The following is a 15,640-nucleotide window of genomic DNA, read 5'->3' as shown; positions in this document are numbered from 1 at the left end:
CTTAGATAAACTCATCTTGCTCCACTCATAAGAAAACAATTTCATTCATGTCATTTTAACAGATGCAATTGTAAGACTTTCCCATTATTCAGCTTTTAAGGGCCATCAGGTTCAATTTATGTTTTAGAACCGTATAAGCAAACTTTCAGTGTATTGACTTCTAATTATGTCTATCCCTGAGTATCATTTCCCCAAATTTTCATGTCGTTATAATAAATACAGTGGGCATCAATTGTCTATCAAAATGTCTTTGGCACCTGTACTGCAATTGCTGTGCAATTCCATGCATTTCCATTGCATCAATACTTATTTAAAAGAATGTTAAGTGTAGTTTTCTCCTCTTCCTCCTAAAACAATGTTCAACTAGCCACACTTACCAGAATCACAAATATATTTCCATCAAGTTTATAATGCATTTAGACCACGATCTCACAGCAATCTGAGGCCATTTATGCTTGGTAATTAGCAGTGCGTTCCAGGCTGAAGTGCCCCGCATTTTTTTTTATTTTTTTAGTTTTTTACTCTGAACCGTCATCAGGAAGTGGCTGCGAAGCCGGCTCAAACCTGCTTCACATTTCCTAAGAGTCCCTTTAATGCGACCTTTTGTGTTTGCTCTGCCCCCGCCTTGAAGAATCCCCCGAAAGGAAGCATGCAAAAATCACACAGCCGTGGCTTAGCTATGCAAACGACTATTGCTAATGGAAGGAACGAAGGAGCAGGAGAGTGGGGGGTGGGGTGGAATTTCTCCTTTTGCATCGGGACTGTGAATAGGCATTTTACAGGTCGCATTTAAAAAAAGACCTTTGAGCCAGCATCAAAATTGACCCTGCATAAATGGCCTGAGTGTGCTTAAATTCAATGATTCCAACTCTTTGCTGGTTTATGAACTAGTGTGAAAAACAAATAAAATACAGAAAGAAAAATTAACACTATGAAACCTATTTTCTGGCATAGATTCTTCATTCATGTATTGTAATACAAACTACCCCGATCCTATCTGTTTAATTCAAGAGTGCCTAATCTAAGGTCCATTGTTTATTCTGCCTTAGATGCCATTAAAGAAACTTTCTAACTGGTGGGAGATCAAATAAGCCTAATTGATTAAATGTTCTCTTGAATTTATGAGTCTGATTAGGCAACACATGTTTTGCATACAAATCATTTTGTACAGCATGGGTTCATTTAGGGAGTCTCATTGTGGCTGAGAAATGAACATGACATTTCAATATTACAGCACTTTGCTTGCGTGTAAACAGTAAAAATAATAAATAAATGAGCTTAGAGAGATTGCCCTTTAATTTAGAAAATGCAAGCAATTGTATTCCACTACACATTAAAATTTGCAGATGCTTTTTTTTTTTTTGGGATCTTGCAAAGGCATCCTGCAAAATATCTTAGGGCCAAACTAGATTTGACGGTGTCCCCAGGTCCAACTTGGGGACACCACTGCTGTTTGAAAGCGTAATGCAGATGATTGAAAAATGCTACAAGGGTTGGGATGAGGCACTCTAGTGCCAGAACAGCCATGGGAGGACATTGTGGCACTTGACAAGGAGCACTGCAGGCCTGATCTGTGACACTGGCTGCCAGGCACCTGGAGGGACTGCTTGCTGTCCTGAGAGAAGTGGGGGAGAAGAGGCTGCTGGGGGACCTGTCAGAGGCACTTTCACCCCCTGCAGAAGGCCCTGCCCAGATAGCCCCCTCGTGCTCCAGCGCCAGCAGTGACAATGTGCGGGTTGGCACTGGGGCACCCTCAACAGCGTGGGCACCCTGCTGGAAGGTGCTGCCAAAGCCAGCTACTGACACTTTTCTCCTGCCAGCTGCCACGGAAACAACTCCACACAGGGAGCGCACCAGCAGCACCATAGTTAACACAATGCACCCGGCCTCCGCAGCACAGGCACACCTCAGGATTGTTCTATTAGTCCTTTACTCACCATGGCTAGTAGCCTATCCTCATTGGTGAAATGTTATGGAACTAGCCTATAGTAGCGGAGGAATTATTGCTCAGTGGTAGCGCATCAGCTTTGCAAGCAGAATGTCCCAGGTTCAATCCTAGCGCCTCTAGCTAAAAGAATCTGATAACCTTGATAGACAAATGGGATGTGAAAGCCATCATGTTTCTACTCCCAGTGCTCAGAAACAAAACGTATGCTTGATACATGAAAATCCCCATGAAAATGTAGAACAACAAACAAGACCTACAGTTCCAGTCACGATAAACACAAAGGAAAAGGTTTGACGACACTTGCTTATGCAAAACCGAGAAATTGTAATCCCAGCATAACTTCTTATCCCTGGAACACTCTTTCCATGGATATTTTTTTACCTGGCACTGAATTTACTGACCTTGCAGGGCCAAGTAAAAGTATTCCTTATGTGAATATTTTGTATGCTCCCCCCCCCCGCCACTCTTCTCTGATATATGGATCTTAAATTATAATAAACTGGCATTTTGTTTGTTTCTAAATTTTTTTGCTGTTTTAATACCACTGCTGATTTTTAGTTGTCAGTATGTTTTTATTGTTAGTGTTGTTTTTTACTGTATAGACTGGGATTGTTGTCCTTTGTTAAAAAAAATAGGCCACCTGGGTAATCTGTGGTTGAGAGATTTGGATTATTTTAATAAATAAACAAAAAAATAGCTGGCTTGGTCCTTTTGCTCTATCAGGAAGAACAAAGTAGGTGAGTAAGCACTCTCTAGCTCTCTGTGGAGCTTTGCAGGTTGAAAGCAGCACATTGAAAACTCTAGCAAACATTGGAACCTGTTGCGATGGCCTGGTAGCAAATTTTCTAATCAGAAGATTGAAAACTACAGTGAAATTCACTTCACATTTTTGGTCCTTTGCACTCAGAGTAATTGTTATCGCATCACATCGCATCTTCAGTTAAAACAGTTAAAAGACACACTGGTGTCTGGGATCCATTCGGTGCGGCATTCTAAATGAAGGCACGGGGAATCTAGCTACTGACCAGGTTACATGGGAATTACAGTCATTTAATAGGAAACGAACAAGCCCCACGTCCGTTTGAGCTCGGCTGCCTTTTAGGAGCGGTTCCATGTATTTTTCTCTTGCCGAGGTGTGTCGTTCACAATGCAGGAGGATTTGAGCTACCGATTCTGGTTGTTTTTGGGAGCAGGAACAATGTCTCTTCTCTTAAGGGGTATTTGTGTATCTACCGCATGTTACTGCCGATGGTAGGAGATTTAAACGCGCCAGCATAAGTAAGCACTCTCTAACTCTCTGTGGAGCTTTACAGGTTGAAAGCAGCACATTGAAAACTCTAGCAAACACTGGAACCTGTTGCGATGGCCTTGTAGCAAATTTTCTAATCAGAAGAATGAAAACTACAGTGAAATTCACTTCACGTTTTTGGTCCTTTGCACTTGGAGTATTGGTTAGATTAATTGCTGATAAAGAATAACAATAGAATATTATATTTAATGGTCAAGGGAAATAAGCTCTTCTGGCTTGACCAACAGTGCAATACTAAGGAGAGTTGCTCTAGTCTAAGCAAATTGAAATGAATGGGTTTAGAAGGGAGTAACTCTCCATAGGATTGCACTGTAAATCTTCTTAAAGATTGTATGATATACAATCTTTAAGCAGATTTACAGTGCAATCCTAAGGAGAGTTACTAAGAAAAAGGAATACATTCCTGATACGTTAAAGGCTCGACACTCGATAATGATCTCACATAGTTTTCATACAGACTTGGATGGCTCCTTGAATACAGCTTAAACAAACTCACAGAAATGTTCTATGCATTATTCTTTGCCTCAGATCTCTTTTTTAACTTTCCAGAGACTTGTGCTCAAGGTTAGGGAGCTCAAAATATGTTGTTCCCCTTCAGGAACAAGCTCCTGTTGATTACACATTTTAAGGAGCTAGAGGTTAGCACAGTCAGAGAAAGATATTCCCCCCCCCCCCCATTACAGCTTGAAAAAAATGTTAGGCGTCAATGTAGGGGTAATTTAAATAAAAGCAAGTTGCAGATTGCTTTGCTGTGATTTGAAGTGCAAAGAAGCCAGAAGGGATGCATGAATGCATGAACGATTCTTAAACATATATCTGGGTGGCTTACATAAATATTGACAATTTTACATTTCTGAGCTTGTTCCTATTCGTTGGCATTGGTGTTCATGGCTGAGCTCATATATGTGGGTGGCTGGGAGACTGAGTTGTAAACTAATGTCCCTGCTGCTGCCATAAAGTCACAAATAGCGATTGAGCTTCAACCTGGAATATGAGGGTGATAATATTGACTTATTATACAGAATTATTGTAAGGATTATTGAGTTAATGTATGGGAAACATTCAGAACACTTTAACGATTTTTATAAATCAGAGGTGATATGATATCATACTAGCAGGGGAGCAGTGCAGAACTTGCAAGGGAAGAGAAATCCCTATCCCCGGTCCCCACTTCCTTGCCTCTTGTGCTCCTCTTCGCTCACCCTGCCTCTGCCGTTGCCTCCTCCACTGTTACAGTGCCTACCAACCCTTCAGCCTCCTTCTCTGCAGCATCGTCTCCTCGCTGCTGCCTCCTCCTCTTTTACTCCCTTCCTGCTACTGCCTCCACCACTATCTTTTCTCCCCTCGCTTTCCTCCTAATTCCTTCCCCTGCTGCTACCAATACCAGCTTCCTTCCTACACTTCTGCTGCTGACTGCTCCTCCGTCCCCTTGGCTTTATTTTATAATGCCCAGTTGTGATTCTGGGAGATGTCCATCAACATTTTTTGAGGTGTTAAAAAAATGGACTTTTTGATCAGCATTCCGGGGTCAAGAATCAGATCCAAAAAGGTAACATCTGAAAACATGAAACTATTCAGTTTGAAAAATTAATATGGCAATGCCATAGAAGGCTCCCTCTGTCTCAAGATGCCTCTCTTTCTTACGTATCTCTAGTGTTGTATTATTTCAATATTTTTATTTATTATTTATTTACTTCATTTATACCTTGGCCTTTCTCCTCAATGGGGGCCCAAAGCAGCTTACATTGTTCTTCTCTCCTCCATTTTAAGCTCACAACAACCCTGTGAGTAGGATTGCCATCCTCCCAGTATTTTTAATTAATTAATTAATTTATTATTTCCATTTGTTACCTTGCTCTTCCCGGCCAAAGCCAGGCTCAGAGCGGCTTACAGAATATAAAAGTCGTGTGTGTGTGTGTGTGTGTTAAGTGCTGTCAAGTTGCTTTCGACTCATGGCGACCCTATGAATGAAAGTCCTCCAAAATGTCCTGTCTTTGACAGCCTTGCTCAGATCTTGCAAATTGAAGGCTGTGGCTTCCTTTATTGAGTCAATCCATCTCTTGTTGGGTCTTCCTCTTTTCCTGCTGCCCTCAACTTTTCCTAGCATGACTGTCTTTTCCAGTGACTCTTGTCGTCTCATGACGTGACCAAAGTCATATTAATCAATAAAAGCATTAAAACATTTTAAAATAGCCCTATAAAATCTTAATCATTATACTAATTTACCTAGGCGCCTGTAACATACGAGTCACAATACAACAACCCAGCTAGGCAAGCAGATGGAAGGCACCAGATGGAATAAAAGGTGTTAACCGCAATGGGAAGGTTAGGGAGTCCAGTCTTTATATATAGGAACTGTAGCTGGCCTCACCCATAAGCCTGGTGGAATAGCTTTGTTTTACAGGCCCTGCAGAACTCTTTGAGGTCCCGCAGGGCCCTGGTCTCGCTAGTGAGTCTATTCCAGTAGGGCCTGGAGTACTCCTGAAATTGCAACTGTTCACCAGACTTCAGAGATCAGGTCCCCTAGAAGAAATGGCAGTATAACCTCTGTGGCACCACATCCCCACTACGCTCTCTCCCTAAACTCTAACCTCCACAGGCATCAACCCCAAATTTCCAAGAATTTCCCAAATTGGAGTTGGCAGTCCTACCTGTGTGGTTATGTTGAGAGGGTGTGTCTGGCCCAAGGTCACCCAGCAAGCTTGCACTGCAGAATGGGGATCTGAACCTTGGTCTCCCTGATCCTAGTCTAACCACTACACCACTCTAACCACTACACCACATTGCTTCTCTTGTTGGACTAATGATGCCCATGCAACTAATTCTTCATTTCCATTATGATTTAGGATTTCTGTTTTTTAAAAAATAGCAACTGTTTATCCCAGATGGCAAGCCGTTTCAAAACTCCACCTTTGAGTGAATAGGTCCTAGCAGATACCCGATAAGGCCTGCATGAAATTCTGGGTGTAAGGCGAAGGTTAGAAACAGAGCAACTGTTTAGCAAACAAAAAGCAATCAAAGTTAAAAATTACTCTCCGATCTGTCTTCAGCTTCTACCAAAACGTAATCCTGTCCCTTATTTCTATCTCATTGACAGATAATTTATAATGAGTAACGAGTGGCAAAGGAATCTCCCAGGGAAAGGATAAATCATGTGTGGTACATAAAATCAACCGAAGTGTCTCTGTGAGCAAAATTCATCCTAGTCCTCAATGTAGGGATGCTCTATCAGCCCTTTGCCTCAATCACAATTTCCCCCTCAAAATGCAATCAGCTTTTCTGAACAATAAAAACCCTGTTTGTTTTATTTCAGACATGAGTGCTCTCACTGCATCCCCCACTACTATTATTCATTTGTCATTTTTTTGTTTGATTTATGTGTTTGCTTCATTTATATCCCACTTTTCTCCCCAGTGGGGGTCCAAAGTGTCTTACACTGTTGTCCTCTCCTCCATTTTTTCCTCCCAACAACCCTGAGAGGCAGGTTAAGCTTTCCTGGCTGAGCGGGGATTCAGACAAGTCTTGCAGATCCTCTTTTGCCTGGCTTGCTCAGTATTTGTTAGGTCCTGACCATGAATGCTTTGTCATTGCCAAATGCATTCCCATCCCATCTGTTTACCAAGTGCACCAGACGGGTTGAAAGAAGAGATGGTTTCATTGACTCTCTTAATCCTGCTGGATTGGGGAGTGGGGAACTGGCATGGTGTGTATCTCAAGTGTCCCACCTTTCTCCCTCTCCCATAATACTAGAACGGGGGGTCATCTGCTGAAGCTGGAGGGTGAGAGATTCAAAACAGATAAAAGGAAGTATTTTTTTCACACAACGCATGGTTAAATTGTGGAATTCCCTGCCCCAGGATGTGGTGATGGCTGCCAGCTTGGAGGGCTTTAAGAGGGGAGTGGACATATTCATGGAGGAAAGGGGTATTCATGGCTATTAGAATGGATACTAGTCGTGCTGCATACCGATTCTCTCTAGTATCAGAGGAGCATGCTGATTATATTGGGTGCGGTGGAACACAGGCAGGATGGTGCTGCTGCACTCGTCTTGTTTGTGGCTTCCTAGAGGCACCTGGTTGGCCACTGTGTGAACAGACTGCTGGACTTGATGGGCCTCGATCTGATCCACAGGGCTTTTCTTATGTTCTTATGTTCTTATGTTCCCTGTTTTTGCCTGACTTCCAAAGCCAACAGTGTTCAAGTTTATTTGGATGTATGCATTTTCACACTACTACTGGAAAACTGTATTTGATTCTGTTAGTTCTATACTTGTGCCCTTACCCTGTACTGCCCTAAAACATACCTAATCCAAGCAAGCCAGAAACTGTGAGAGTTTATCAAGAATGGCTAATCTGCCATGCTGAAGGCCACCACTTCGCAGATATGAAATGACTTGAAAAGATATTCATCTTGAACCACAACCAAATTGTTCATGTTGAAGCAATCAAAACTGGCATTGCAAACAATGTAAGTCTGAATGTTAATCACCTTTTGGGGGGTGGGGTGGATGGGGGATGAAAATTGCAATATCTCTGCCTGGAACTAGCTCAGACTATTTTGAAAATATTACTGTGAAATTATTATTGGAACATATCAGTAAAGGTAGTGAACAGCTCAGGATAAGAGATTTGCTTATGAACCTGTTCGACTTCCCTGATTGCCTTTATGATTTAAAATCTTTTTTTTTTTTTAATCACTAAGATACATGAAAGGAGTGTTAGATATTTCTATCTCCTCTCATCGGCTGTCATTATGTCTGCAACAAGAAGGTCTGGTTTTATTACCAGGGAATGAATGTGTAGCACTTTTAAAATGCAACCTTTAATTATTTTGTCAATTCATATTGTGTTTTGCTCAAACACAAGACAGCTCATAATTAAAGAGGAATTGCTGAGGTATTCCACCAACAATGACAGCAAAACAGAAACAACATCTATTTCACAGTATAATTGTAGTCCTGGGCAAAACAATGTTTGAAAGTCCAGTAAATTATCTTTCTACCCAACCTAGAATGTTAATTTTCCTGAATATAAACCTCTGGGCAGCATTTCTTCTTCTGGAATAAAGAACAGGAATAAAAATCTGGCATAATACCTTTGAAAGCAACTCCTCTTTTATTAGGTTTTTTTTTTGTAGACCTTTCCTGCACATGTGACACCATGGGGCTCTAGCCCCATGCTGCTTTGTTTTTTGGTAGGGGAGGGGTGTTCCACGCATGTTTGGGTGTAGCAGTCAGTTCAATTTCTCGGCAGTTTCCCCCTGGGCTTTCTGGCAGCATTTTTAGCGTGGCGTTTTTTCACAAACCAATTTGGAGTTGCTTTATTGCTAGTGCAGAACTCCTTCATTTGGAGTTTTAGGGGTGCCATTTTGTTTTGGAAAGTTTTCTACTGCTATAATGGTGCCTGCTTCTGTGTTCTTTCATTCACTGTTTCCTGGTGGTTCTCAGGCATGCATGCTGATCTTTAAGGGATCAGATAATGACCTCATAACAAGATTTTAGCCAGTTACTGGGTGGTGGGGGAAAACACTTCCATCTTTCAACTGGGATACCTCTGCATGTTGGCGGTGAACTTAGACAGTGGAGAGAACACTTTCCCTTGAAATAAGAGGTGCCATTTCTGTTCCTTTGCCCTAAGTAAAATTTAAAAAGAGGCAGAGGTGGCACAACACCCCAATGATGACAAATGTCTACCAGAAGAAAATCTTCATTATTTCTGTAGTGAGCAGAAAAAATAACCAGCTCCACTCCAACTCTACGAAGCAAAAGATGGGGAGGGGAGGTTAATATGCGGAAGGGACACATTCATAAACCCAGGAATGGTCATCAGCTCATCTCCTGGCTATTGTCGGTAGATCTGAGTCAACACAGCCACCCATTCTAATTTAATCCCTTACAATCAAGAACCATCAGAGGCCCCCTTCTACCACAGGAGGGCTCAATTATCCTATTATAGCTCAGATACTAGGTTCACACCAGTGTGGTATTGGATCCCACAGCTGCATTAGAATGCAACCAAAGCTGTCCAGGCAGTGTTTGAAGCGTTGGCCCAAAGCCAGGCCTGTTGTAGGGTTCCTCGCATTGCACAAATGGACATTTTAAGTCTCCATCTTTGTTGCTGGTTCCTGTTCAGAACCTTCTTCCATCAGCATAAGCACATCTTTGTACTCTTCCTCTTCAAGACAGGTAGACTATATTTTCCTCTCCCATTTTTCTCTCATTCCCGAATTTAATTGTCCACACCTTTGTATTCATTCCTCGTTCCTTAGCTCATCCATCTTCCATTCTTTGCCAGTCTGTCTTACTACTTGCTGGTCGTTCCCCATTTTTACTCCATTTTATTCCTCCCTTCTTACTCAAAACTCTTTCCTCACCTATCCCACCACACCTTCTGGTCCCATTTCAGGCAATCTCTCACTTGTCTCTTTCTTCTGGTTAGATTTGCTCTAGACTAGCCACACGGGAAGGAGCAGTTTTGGACCAAAATTAACTTTAATTGGGTATCCAGCTTAAAATAATACAACCAGAAACTAGGATAGTACAAATGTGAACTGTCTTATTATTGCAATTGCTCTCCATCTTGTGTTTGTGCCTTGTTTTCCCTACGTTCCATTCTGCATGTTGAATAGGACAACAGTGCTACTTGCTGGTTAAGTGCCTGTCTCCCTTCCATCTCTCTTCTTAAAGATTTATTATGCCAAACTGGGATCAGTGTACATAACATAAAAAAAGGAGTCCCCCAAAAAAAACTTGTATTCCAGATTCCAGGTATGTTCTTCACATGACAGCCCTGACACAAGGACTGCTTTGGATAAGACCTTCTTCACTAAATTAAAGGATGACACACAAATATTTTATATAAGTAGTAGTAGTCTAACAATACTAATATTCTGTCTCAATCTTTAAATTTTTTTTAAAAAACCTTTTTTCTCTTGTACAATGGTATTCTTAAAATTCTAACACCTAGGGTTGCCAACCTCCCGGTACTACCCGGAGATCTCCCACTGTTACAACTGATCTGATAAAGATCAGTTCACCTCGAGAAAATGGCCACTTTGGCAGTTGGACTCTATGGCATTGAAGTCCCTCCGCTCCCCAAACCCCGCACTCTTCAGGCTCCACTCAAAAATCTCCAGTTATTTCCCAACCTGGAGATGGCAATCCTACTAACACCGCAATCCTATGCGGAGTTACTACAGAGTTATGCACAGTTAATCCAGTCTAAACCCATTGAAATGAATGGGCTTCAACTGGAGTAACTCTCTTTAGGATTGCATTGTAAATGGATAAGAGGCCCTTGTGAGCTAGGCTGGCTTTCATTCTAATCAGCATATGTTCTAGATAGCAGAAAATAAGTCTTAAATAGATCAAACAGTTAAACCAGAAGTTGCAGATAATAGTCCTGAAGATATCTGTCTACATGCTCCACTGTGAATTGTCACTTTAAAATACCAAACACAGTGTTAATTTTCAGAGCATAGCTGGAGCATATGTTGTTAAACTGTAAAATTCTTGCTTTACTGGAAGTTTCAGTTGTTATAAATACCTTTTAATGCAAATTTTATTTTTAAAAGAGACAATGAAAAACTTCTTAGTCTTGGATTCTGAGGGGATTTATTACAATTTAAATTTTATGTGAAATAATTCAGCATAATCTTGCAAGGAACAACTGATATAAATTGCCAGTACATGAGCTACTGAAAACCCTGCAGATGTACAGGATAAAATTAGACGGAAGACTTAAATGAAATTAGAAGATTTCAGGAAGACCCTATTCAAGATTATTTATCAACCAAAGTACTTCCTCCATTGCCATGATACCCAGAACACACAACATTTCCCATTTCTACAGCCAAGCCCTATGGCACAGCCACATTTTTTTAGTGCTTTAGAAAAGGATTCATATCCACAGGATTTACACCAGTCATTATTAAAGCTACAATAGCCACCCAATGAAGACAAGGCCAGCCAAATACCCAGGGCTGGCCTATGCAGGATGGGCCTCAAAAAAATAAAAAAAGGGGGGGGGTAGATAGAACACTGTTGTTATGTGCATCTTCTAGTTTAATCTTCTATTTAAATAACTGACATATCATCATTGAGCTACACTTTATCCTAGTGTAATGGCACTTTCCTTTCATGGGCCGTAAGAGACACCGTGGTTGGTGGTCAATGGCGGGTCTCACAGTCTCTTGATCTAAAGCAGCTACTTACCAGCTACTTACCAGCAAGAATGGACTGCCTAACACAAACACAGATCATGGGATCAGACCCTGCAACAAACCTAGAGGCTGCCTCTGTCTCACTATCCATTCAGACAACACTGTTATATAGGGACAATGGGCCACCTCACCTACATCATCAGGGCTTCAATCATCTACTCAATGCCATATGTGTACACGTTTGAAATGCTTATAGCAGTGTTATGGCTTTTGGAGCCCACTGTGAGCACGCTTCTTGGAACTGAGGAAGGAGCCTCTAGTAGATGAAAGCAGTTAGCATTTAAGGTGCCATCTTAAGTAACAGCAACAGTAAAAACCCAGTATTGAATATTAGGCACACATAAAGCACTTACATAAAAGTAAATGTCAAATTCAAAGTATTTTAACCTATGAGTTAGTCCCTATACATGAAGCATTTATATGTCAATATGTTTTCCTTCTGTTCAGAGTCATGGCGATTTTAAATGGGGACAGCTGAGCATCTGATACATATCAGCTTTTTTTTGCAATCTGTATGCACTGCAGCTTCACTGTATGCTAGTCCCTCATCTTTCAGCACTCAATGTGCTCCGAACAGTTTGAAATTTAAAGTATAAGGGTACCATGTTTGATAGCTTCTTGTGCTTCTGTTTTTAATAACATTCAAACAGAGAATATAGGACCTCGAAATATGGATATATTCTTGGCATCTTTGCTTTGGAAGAGGTTTCTCATTAACTTTTATTAACGATACAATGCCGTAATGAAGTCCATTCCATCCTTTATAGTGGTTGCAATCTGCACACTTATGGGCACACAATATTCTTGGTAGCAATGTGCTTTTATGATCATATTTCTTCCCACTTACCTCTTACATATACACAGTGAACAATAATAACTTCTGTGTATGGCCAGTCTAAACTCCCCACCTACAAATTTACATAGCTAATGAAGGGCAGTTAGTGTTCACCTAGGCCCTGTCCATCTTTTGTGTCACAGTTCTACCAATCACTGATTGTTGTGATATTCTTCCATTTCATCCCTGTCACAAGCTTGGTGCTGAGAACTGCTGGCCTCTGTGTTGTGCGCTAGAGCTCTGACCAGCACTGAACAAAAAGCAGAAGCATACCAAATATAATACTGGGTACTTGGTATTATTTTTCTGTTTCAAGACTCAGACTGTGAGTCACAGCTGTCTCATCAGTGCAAGGTCTGGAGATACATTTAATGTTACGGAGAGGGAAGTAGCATGGAATTGCACTTTTCAAGTGCGTCCCCCCAACATATAGTAAATTTAGAAGTGAGTCCCACTTCAAAAGGTCTGAGAACCACTGTTTTAAGGTTTACTAATCCCCTGTCCTAGGATTAAATTACCCCCCCCCCAATAAACCTCATTTTGGTTTCATCCCATGTAGGTTTTATTCTCAAATTCACAGTCACACTTCCCCGCTTAATGATGGATCTCTTATTATTACTCCATGGGTCATTTTAGTAGTATTTGCTTTAGCCAGTCTCAATCCTAATCCAGCAGCTCCCTAAGTGAAGGGTGGTGGTCTCTTCAAAAAATGGACTATTTTTTATATAGAGTGGGCACTAAATGGAATGTGAACCATATTCACAAAGACAAATCTTTAAGGTATACATGTGTTCTGACCACACATGGTGAAAAATAGGATTGTGCGATAGGTACGGGAACATAGATAGCTTTGCTTTCAGCCTGGTTCATGGCAATACCAGGTAACCTTGATAATTTTTAATCTAAGTAAACCATATGTTTTTAAAATGAAAAATGACCGTAGGTCAGGACAGGTAGTAATACGTCCAAGAGGTCACCACCAACAGGTAAGGTGAAGGAAGCAATTAGAGGGAAAAAAGGCTTCCTTCAGAGTCTGGAAGGATTGCCCAAACGAGGCAAACAAAAGCAAACACAAACTTGCACAAAGGAAATGCAAGCAGATAATTAGAGATGCAAAAAAGATTTTGAGGGGCATATCGCTAAACACATCAAAACAAGCAATAAGAAATTCTTTAAGTTTGTTAGGAGTAGGAAACCAGCTAGGGAAGCGGTTGGACCATTGGATGACAATGGGAATAAAGGAACACTAAGGGAGGATAAAGTGATTGCTGAGAAACTAAAGGAATTCTTCTCATCTGACTTCACTGTTGAAGATACAGGGCAGATTCCTTCTCCTGAACAGAGATTTTGGAGAGGGGAGAATGAGGATAGTGGTAACAAGGCAGGAAGTCCTAGAATGTCTAGACAAACTGCAAACTAACAAATCACAGGGACCAGACAATATTCATCCTAGAGTTCTTCAAGAACTCAAATGGGAAATTACTGAACTAACAAAGACATGTAACATGTCCCTTCGATCAGCCTCTGTACCAGAGGACTGGAGAATGGCCAATATAACACCCATTTATAAAAAAGGTTCCCAGGGGGATCCAGGAAATTACAAGCCAGTTAGCTTAACGTCTGTTCCAGGTAAACTGATGGAAAGCATTATTAAAGATAGAATTGTCAAGCATATAGAAGGGCAAGGCCTGCTGAGCAAAACCCAACATGGCTTCTGTAAAGGTAGTCCTGTCTCACTAACCTATTAGAGTTTTTTGAAAGTGTCAATAAGCATGTGGACAGGAATGAGCCTGTGGACATTGTGTATTTGGATTTCCAAAAGGCTTTTGACAAAGTCCCGCACCAAAGACTGCTAAGCAAACTTCATAGTCATGAGATAAGAGGACAGGTCCTCTTATGGATTGAGAGCTAGCTGAAAAATAGGAAGCAGAGAGTAGGAAAGACTGCTAAGCAAACTTCATAGTCATGAGATAAGAGGACAGGTCCTCTTATGGATTGAGAGCTAGCTGAAAAATAGGAAGCAGAGAGTAGGAATCAATGGTCAGTTCTCACAATGGAGGGATGTGAGCAGTGGGGTCCCTCAGGGATCTGTGTTGGGACCGGTGCTTTTCAACCTGTTCATTAATGACCTGGATTTGGGGTTGAACAGCGAAGTAGCCAAGTTTGCAGATGACACCAAATTATTTAGGGTGGTTAAAACAAAATTAGACTCTGAAAAGCTCCAAAAGGATCTCTACAAAAGGGAAGAATGGACATTAAAATGGCAAATGAAATTCAATGTGAGCAAGTGTAAAGCGATGCATATTGGGGCAAAAAATCCCAACTTCACATATACACTGATGGGATCTGTGCTGGCAGTGACAGACCAAGAAAGGGATCTTGGGGTGGTAGTGGATAGCTTGATGAAGATGTCAACCCAGTGTGCGGCTGCTGTATAAAAGGCAAATTCCATGCTGGCCATAAGTAGACGAGGAATAGAGAATAAAACTGCTGATATCATACTGCCCTTGTACAAATCTGTGATGAGACCACACTTGGAATACCGTGTACAGTTCTGGTCACCACACCTAAAAAAGAATATTACAGAACTTGAGAAGGTACAGAAAAGAGCAACCAAAATGATTAGGGGACTAGAGCAACTGCCCTATGAGGAGCGGTTAAAATGCTTAGGGCTGTTTAGCTTGGAAAGAAGGCGGCTGAGGGGAGATATGATAGACGTCTATAAAATTATGCATGGTTTGGAGAGAGTGGACAGGGAGAGGTTTTTCTCCCTTTCCCATAATACTAGAACATGGGGTCATCTGCTGAAGCTGGAGGGTGAGAGATTCAAAACAGATAAAAGGAAGTATTCTTTTCATACAACGCATGGTTAAATTGAGGAATTCCCTGCCCCAAAATGTGGTGATGGCTGCCAACTTGGAAGGCTTTAAGAGGGGAGTGGACATGTTCATGGACGAAAGGGGTATTCATGGCTACTAGTTAAAATGGATACTAGTCATGATGCATACCTATTCTCTCCAGGATCAGAGCAGCATGCCTATTATCTTAGGTGCTGTGGAATACAGGCAGGATGGTGCTGCTGCAGTCGTCTTGTTTGGGGGGTTTCCTAGAGGCACCTGGTTGGCCACTGTGTGAACAGACTGCTGGACTTGATGGGTTTTGGTCTGATCCAGCAGGGGTTTTCTTATGTTCTTATGAAAAGAGAAACTAGCAAAATAACACATAGAAAATACAATTGAATACAAATAACCATCAGCATTCTCACACAATACAGATGTGGAGTAGGATTTTCTTATAATTCCCTGGCTAATTAGAGCTGTGGATAACT

Source organism: Euleptes europaea, chromosome 12 (genome assembly GCF_029931775.1).
Source record: "Euleptes europaea isolate rEulEur1 chromosome 12, rEulEur1.hap1, whole genome shotgun sequence".
Classification (NCBI taxonomy): Eukaryota; Metazoa; Chordata; class Lepidosauria; order Squamata; family Sphaerodactylidae; genus Euleptes; species Euleptes europaea.
This window is presented reverse-complemented; position numbering follows the sequence as displayed.